This window comes from Palaemon carinicauda, chromosome 9, assembly GCF_036898095.1.
Source record: "Palaemon carinicauda isolate YSFRI2023 chromosome 9, ASM3689809v2, whole genome shotgun sequence".
NCBI lineage: Eukaryota > Metazoa > Arthropoda > Malacostraca > Decapoda > Palaemonidae > Palaemon > Palaemon carinicauda.
The window spans coordinates 113,096,404-113,103,903 of NC_090733.1; the positions used below are offsets into that span (position 1 = coordinate 113,096,404).

General features: G+C 32.1%; 1 protein-coding gene across 1 annotated transcript in view; it reads right to left on the reverse strand.

Annotated features, from left to right (window-relative positions):
* LOC137646833 (nuclear envelope pore membrane protein POM 121-like) overlaps positions 1-7,500 on the reverse strand; it is a 15,853-nt gene that overhangs the window by 4,351 nt on the left and 4,002 nt on the right. The gene's annotated exons all lie outside the window — the stretch shown is intronic.

Sequence of the window (7,500 nt, forward strand, 5' to 3'; positions counted from 1 at the left end):
TGCGTTGATGTCATAATATAGCCCGAATCCCCCGCGTGGGTAGCTAGTCGGGCTAGTCTCCTTTTTTTGTAGTAGACTCGTTCTAATGCCCTAAGCAAGTTTTTTTTTTTTTTTTTTTTTTTTTTTTTTTACAGAGATGATTCTCATCTCTACTCTCGTTTTTCTTTTATTTTCTCTCCTAAAAAACTAATGAAAAAATAGGTCAACCGTCTAATGAGAATTTAGTGTGGTTCCCTTCTAACATTTGAGGTCCTTTCACTTTGTTATGATAATAAGGTTACTTGATTGATAGGTCTCCATTGTTCGGATTCGCCCTTATTTTAGTTATACCGTGTTTGGTGTGTACCGATTACAGTTTAACTGATATGTTTGCATATCTTTTGTAGTTCATCCCAGACCAAGAGTTTTTTTTTTTTTTAATTTACTTCGTGGCAAATCAGTGCATAGTAATGGGTTGTGAACCCCTTGGGAGAAGAAAATATCTCCTATTGGGTAGATAAGCCATTTTTTCATAAGGTCAATGGCATTCACGCTCTTCACAGCTTTTCCACAATTTGCCTGATGTCTTCAATGTTTCTTCATTTTTTTCGAAAGATCCAAGCATTTTCTTTTCTTTATTATTTTCCATGTTTTTTCGTTGCTTGCTTTTGTTTTTCCTTCTTCTTCTCGTGAGATTTGCTGTGGTATTTTGCTCAATGAAGATTCCCCTCCTTCATTTAACCCTTTATCAATTAAGATTTCTTTGATATTCTCTCAGCATCTAAAAGATCTGTTTGTCGTATTCATTCTTAGGTATTTAGACTATCAGACAGCTATTCTGTGTTAATTGTCCAACTCACATTATTATCGAAACACTCAGAAAACAATTAAGGCTTGTTACTTTTTGAATGCCTTTATATCTTTAATCTTTCGGATGTTCATTAAGTGCTCTTGTAGGAGCCACTGAAATCAGACCAAAGTTCTTTAGTTTTCGATAGTGCCACATATCTATTGATTTGCTTTTCCTATTTTTTTTTTCTTATTTTAAGTTGTGTTGGACTTCCACTATATTGGGTTAGAGTTCTCTTGCTTGTGGGTACACTCGGGCATAATATTCTATCCTATTTCTCTTCCTCTTGATTTCTTGAAGTTTTTTTTTTTAGTTTTTATATGAAAGATTTAATTTGATGTTGTTACTGTTCTTAAAATATTTTATTTTGAGCATTACTTTTCCTGTACTTTATTTCTTTCCTTTTTTTCTTTTCCTCGCTGGGCTAATTTTCCCTGTTGGAGCCATTGGGCTTATAGCATCCTACTTTTCCAACTAGGGTTGTAGCTTAGCTTGTAATAATAATAACAGCAATAGTAATAATAATAATAATAATAATAATAATAATAATAATAATAATAATAATAATAATAGGATGCAAGGTGATTCGTCAATACGTTGCGTTTTCTCTAATAATAATTTTATCTTCATCTTAGATCTTTTCCAAAACATCACTAGTGTCCTTCTTTCTGTATATATTAATTTTCATATTGTTGTTATTATCACTTTATTCTTGGTCCTTCAGTTTCTTTTGCGTTCCTTGTTGAGGCCCTAGGCCTAGGTCTTGTAGCATTCTGGCTTTTCCAACTAGTTGCACCCTTGCTTGTAATGATAAAGATATTATCATTATAGATTGATATTGATGTGAATATTTTTGCTGTTGTAACTGTAACCATCAAAATTGCTAGCACTTTCTTTAGCAGAAGTAGATTTAAAAGTAATCGCAGTAGTAGCTGTATGATATGTAGCAGATAGTGTAACTGCCCATTAAGTCGTCGTTTCTGCAAGACATTCAGCAAGTAAAAGATCACCCAGTTTGCTTCCTTCGAAGCCTTTGAGCAACATTCGATGTATTTCATCAAGTCCCGGGAGTTTAAAGAATGTCATTTGGCGGAGACAGGTTTTTCAACTTACAACACCCGTCCCTGATGTCAAGTTTGAACACTTTGGGGAAAATGTGAAATATTTTTTTCATAGCGAAGAGATCTTCAGCACTGATTCTGTTCTCTTGCTGGCATTTACCGAGAGTGGGTTAGTTGAGCAAGGTGTGAAGGTACTGCCTTTTTGAACTGGGTTAGGTCCGGTATTTTGAATTAATTGCCTTCCGGTCTGACAAGGTTTTTTCTTTAACTGATTGCCTTCCAGTTTAAGTTGATCTTTTGGGTTTAATGTCATCCAGTAGTTATTTTTTTCCCTAATTCTTTTTTTAAATATATTGAAAATAGTATTTTTCTCCTGGGCAGTGATGGTAAAGTATCTTAGTTTTAGATAGAATTAATGACAGTATCTTAAAATTTCATTTTCATTACATTGTTGTTGCAAACGGACCTAGGAAGTTTTCAATTGGGTTAGATTAATTAGTCTGATGTTGAGTGGTACAAGTTGTCAGATTCTCTGCTTTTGGGCCGATTTTATACTCTTATCCCTATATTACGTTAAACGTCAAACCGTTTTCAACGATCAAACAAAATAGTCATGAAAAAAGATAGTGACTTATCTTTCATTAAGAGAAGAAATAAATGCATAGAATTGTGAAAAATAGTTAGAAGTATGATTGCAAATCTTTGCAGTTAATGGAAACTGTTAATAAGTCATGCAATCCTAGAATTGTTGATTTATTAATGACAAATAGAAAAAATACCTCTCACGGCCTATACTCCTCACCCATTAATATAACAATTTTAATCAAATTAATTCAAATAAGTAGTGGTCGTTCAGTCCAGAGAATAAGTTTAAAAAGGACACTATACATGATTAAAATGGACACTCCAAAATCACACCGCTGTTCTCTAGTCTTGGGTAGTGCCATAACCTCTGTACCATGGTCTTCCACTGTCTTGGGTTAGAGTTCTCTTGCTTGAGGGTACACTCGGGCACACTATTCTATCTTATTTCTTTTCCTCTTGTTCAAGTTTTTATAGTTTATATAGGAAATGTTTATTTTAATATTGTTACTGTTATATTTCATTTTCCTTGTCTCCTTTCCTCACTGGACTATTTTACTTGTTGGGGCCCCTGATCTTATAGCATCCTGCTTTTCCAACTAGGGTTGTATAATTGCAAGTAATGGTAATAATATTAACAATAATCACGCCCTTATAACCGTGTTCAACTATAAAACCGCTTAACCTACACTATTAAAAAAATACACCTGATTTTAATCGGAAATTCTCCGTAAAAATATACTGTTCTCAGCCGTACTTCAGTAAAATACAGGCGACCGTAATTTTACCTTACTTTGGTATTATCTTTTACGGGTTGGTGACCGTAATATCACACCTTTACGTCAATATAACCGTTTTTAAAGCAGTAAATGCCTGGCAACATTTATTCCTGGATTTATATAGGTTTTAATGGCAAATTTTTAACATTGTAATCTATCTGACAAGCTGGGAACGTTGCCTCTTGACTCTGAATCCAAAAAGGTCAATTAATTAGAAATGGGAACGAATACTATCGCCTGTTTGTGGGATAATCTTCAAAATAATTTTTTTACTGATTGATTAAAAAGTCTCCACTTCTGTTCTTCCACGTAGAACTGATTGAAACCATTATACTTTCATATTATCTGGACACTTGATAAACCCCAGAGAGAGAGAGAGAGAGAGAGAGAGAGAGAGAGAGAGAGAGAGAGAGATGCTTTAATTTATTCCTAAAGCTCTTCCACTTTTTAATATCCCTAGAATTATCACGATTATCATTGAAAGTTTAATTTTCGTATTGTGTTCTTAATTTTCCTCCATTTGCTTAATTTTCTCTTAGTTCCTTCTTGAAGCGTTTTAAAAATTATAGATGCAGTCTGAGCAAAAATCTGGCAGTAATTTTAGTCTTGAGGAAGCATTTTAAACGTTATAGATGCTGTCTGAGGAAAGGTTTAAAACGTTATTTTTTAATAAGAAAATTGTTTGCAATAGGAAAAAAAGGTGTATTTTTCAAAAATGAGCTTACAATCACACAACCCTTTCACAATAATACGTTCGCTCTTTATAGATATTGATCTTAGCTTCCTTCCTCTTCTTACTCTTCATCTCTGACTTTTAGGTTTTATCTTCAACAAATCATCTCCCATTTCCTCAGTTCATTTGTCTATATTCCAGTGACGATAGTGATGGAATGTTAACTCAATTGACATTCACTGGAATTTTAGTGGCCATACCTAACATCAATGTACGTTTGATTCTTGGCGAATGCTTAGATTACTTTAAATGTATTTTTTTAAACATCTTAAATATTTACCTGAATGTTTAATGTCGTTCAAGTTTTCACTAATAGTTTGAAAAGGGTTCATTTATTTAAATTCGGTTTTGTGGTTCTATATATTTTCATTGATGAATTTGATTCGCTTGAATTTGTGTTTCTTGTGTATCCATGTTTCATATATTTTATATATTTTCATATTCTCGTAATATATATATATATATATATATATATATATATATATATATATATATATATATATATATATATATATATATGCGTGTGTATATATACATATATATATATATATATATATATATATATATATGCGTGTGTATATATACATATATATATATATATATATATATATATATATATATGCGTGTGTATATATACATATATATATATATATATATATATATATATATATATATATATATATATATATATGCGTGTGTATATATACATACATATATATATATATATATATATATATATATATGCGTGTGCATATATATATATATATATATATATATATATATATATATATATGCGTGTGTATATATACATATATATATATATATATATATATATATATATATATATATGCGTGTGTATATATATATATATATATATATATATATATATATATATATATATATATATGTATGTATATATCTATATATTATATGTGTGTGTCTGTGTGTATATATACAGCATGTATATTGTACGAGTGGTGGCATATGATTTTGGGATGCAGTTGCTACTCCTACGTCTTTATTGCCAATCCAAACGATTCTGAGATACATTCGCGGAAGATTTGAGTGGCTGGAGCAGGCTATAATCGTACATGGCCCTTTCGAATAAAAGTCCACTGGTGTATATATATATATATATATATATATATATATATATATATATATATATATATATATATATATATATATATATATATATATATTTATGTATATATATACATACGCATGTATGTGTGTATACATGTAGGTAGATAGATAGATAGATATGTGTGAGTACATGTGCTTGTGTATATATAATGTAAATGCACCAACATTAATATACCATTTCAGTGCTGCAATCCTATGGGCCATCAACACACCCATATCCACTTTTTTATAACCTGCCCTTTTCCACGGACCGTACGTCAAGAACACCCACAATAAAGTTCAAAACTTGAAAGAGAAAAGGTCAGAAGTTCAAACTCATTTGAGAGGGATTGGCGATTTTAAATGTGACGTTCTCAGACATTAACCTTTTTGGAGTTGTTGATTGTGTCTTGTTTTTTTTTTTTTTTTTTTTTTATGTTTTTTAAGCATTTAAGGGATTGTTTATGGGTTGTTGGTCTTTTCAAAATATCTTTATTAGTATCATTATCTTATATTAGAGTATTAGAAGTATTAATAGAAGTTCCGATATTATTATTATTATTATTATTATTATTATTATTATTATTATTATTATTATTATTATTATTATTATTATTATGTAGTAGTAGTAGTAGTAGTAGTACTAGTGTTCATATCTTCATATAAAGCGATATATACTAAATCTTTCTTGTTTGAACTTTGACCTTCCAAGTGCCCAGTATGTGAAAAAGGTAAAAATTAGGCCAAGAAACGATTGATATTTGGAGAAACACAAATCGTCCAATAGGCCGTACTGATACGATCAGTGATGTAAATCAGATGATGTTGCAAATTTTTTCTTTTATAAAACTCCATAACTTTCAAAATTAACATTCTTCTTTTCAAATGTGACTAAAGCTTATTAGAGAGAGAGAGAGAGAGAGAGAGAGAGAGAGAGAGAGAGAGAGAGAGAGAGAGAGAGAGAGATGCATAAGGAATAGAAAGAGACTGAGTCAGAAAGAGATTCATAGATAGAAAAACATAGATGATCATAGGAATAGTCAATAATATGAAAAGGAAGATAGGCAGACATAGAGACAGATAAAGACAGACAGACATACGCAAAACCTCTGATAGTAAAAAGATTATATTCAGAGGCAAAATGAAATTTAAAGAGGGAAACCTTAACAAAAACATGGATGTTAATAGGCAAACTAAGAGAGAGAGAGAGAGAGAGAGAGAGAGAGAGAGAGAGCGTTTGTTCTCATTATATTAGCACCAATCAGATATTCAAACCACACCGCAATTTTCCTGGCGAGAGTTATTTACCTCATCAATTTATAGCCATTTTTTTCGTCCTGTTCAGTGAAGCGCTAATGAGAAGAATTAGAGCCGGAAATCCTTAGTTGTTAATACGGTTGATAAGCTAACTACTAGTGAAAGCGAGAGTGAATAAGAGAGCGAAGAAGCTGTCAAGTCATGATAGAAAGAGAGAAAGAGTATTCCTTATTTTGCGTGAGGTGACATGAAGTCGGATGATAATATCTCCACTTTGCCGAAGTAGTTTGGTGACTTCTTCAAGTTACTCATCGACTACTTGATTCCATGAGTAAATCTACAAATGTTTACATTGATTGATGGTTTTATTAAAACATGCCCATAGGTGGGGGCCCTGCCGTCACTGCACCACACGTAGAACACTGAAGACATTGCACCGCACGTAGAACCCTGAAGACATTACTAAAGGGTCTGCGCCCAGTTTTTAGCCTTCTGCTTTACTTACGTTACTGCTTTATTTCTTTCCTCTCTCTATCCAACCTCTTTCAAAACAAACATTTTGGTTGACAACATCAATCCATAAATATTGGGTTAACAACATCACTCCTTAAATATTCGGTTAACAACATCACTCCATAAACACTTGTTGACAACATCCCCCCATAAATATTGGGTTGACAACATCACTCCTTAAACATTTGGTTGACAACATCCCTCCATAAATATTGGGTTGACATCGCTCCATAAACATTGGGTCGACAGCACCCCTTAAGCAATATCATTGTGAAGCCAAAAAAGAAAACATGAATGGTGTATGGAGGTACTTCAGAAAAATTTCAGATTTAAGAGAGCGGTTATGGAACCTGCAGTTGGATATACGGAATTTTAACTGAGCCAAATCATCATTATGGACGTGAAATATGAGGGCGAACAAATGAGAAAAGATGACAACTGTTAGTATGCATTGTTTTCATGATATACTTGGTATATGACAGATGTTGTGTTGGAATTAAATAGAAGCAGGCACACCCGGTTTAATGTTGAAGGTTAGAAATTGGATTGATGAACCTTCCATGTCATCCCCATCATCATGATCATCTCCTACTCTTATTGACGCAAAGGACCACCTCTATT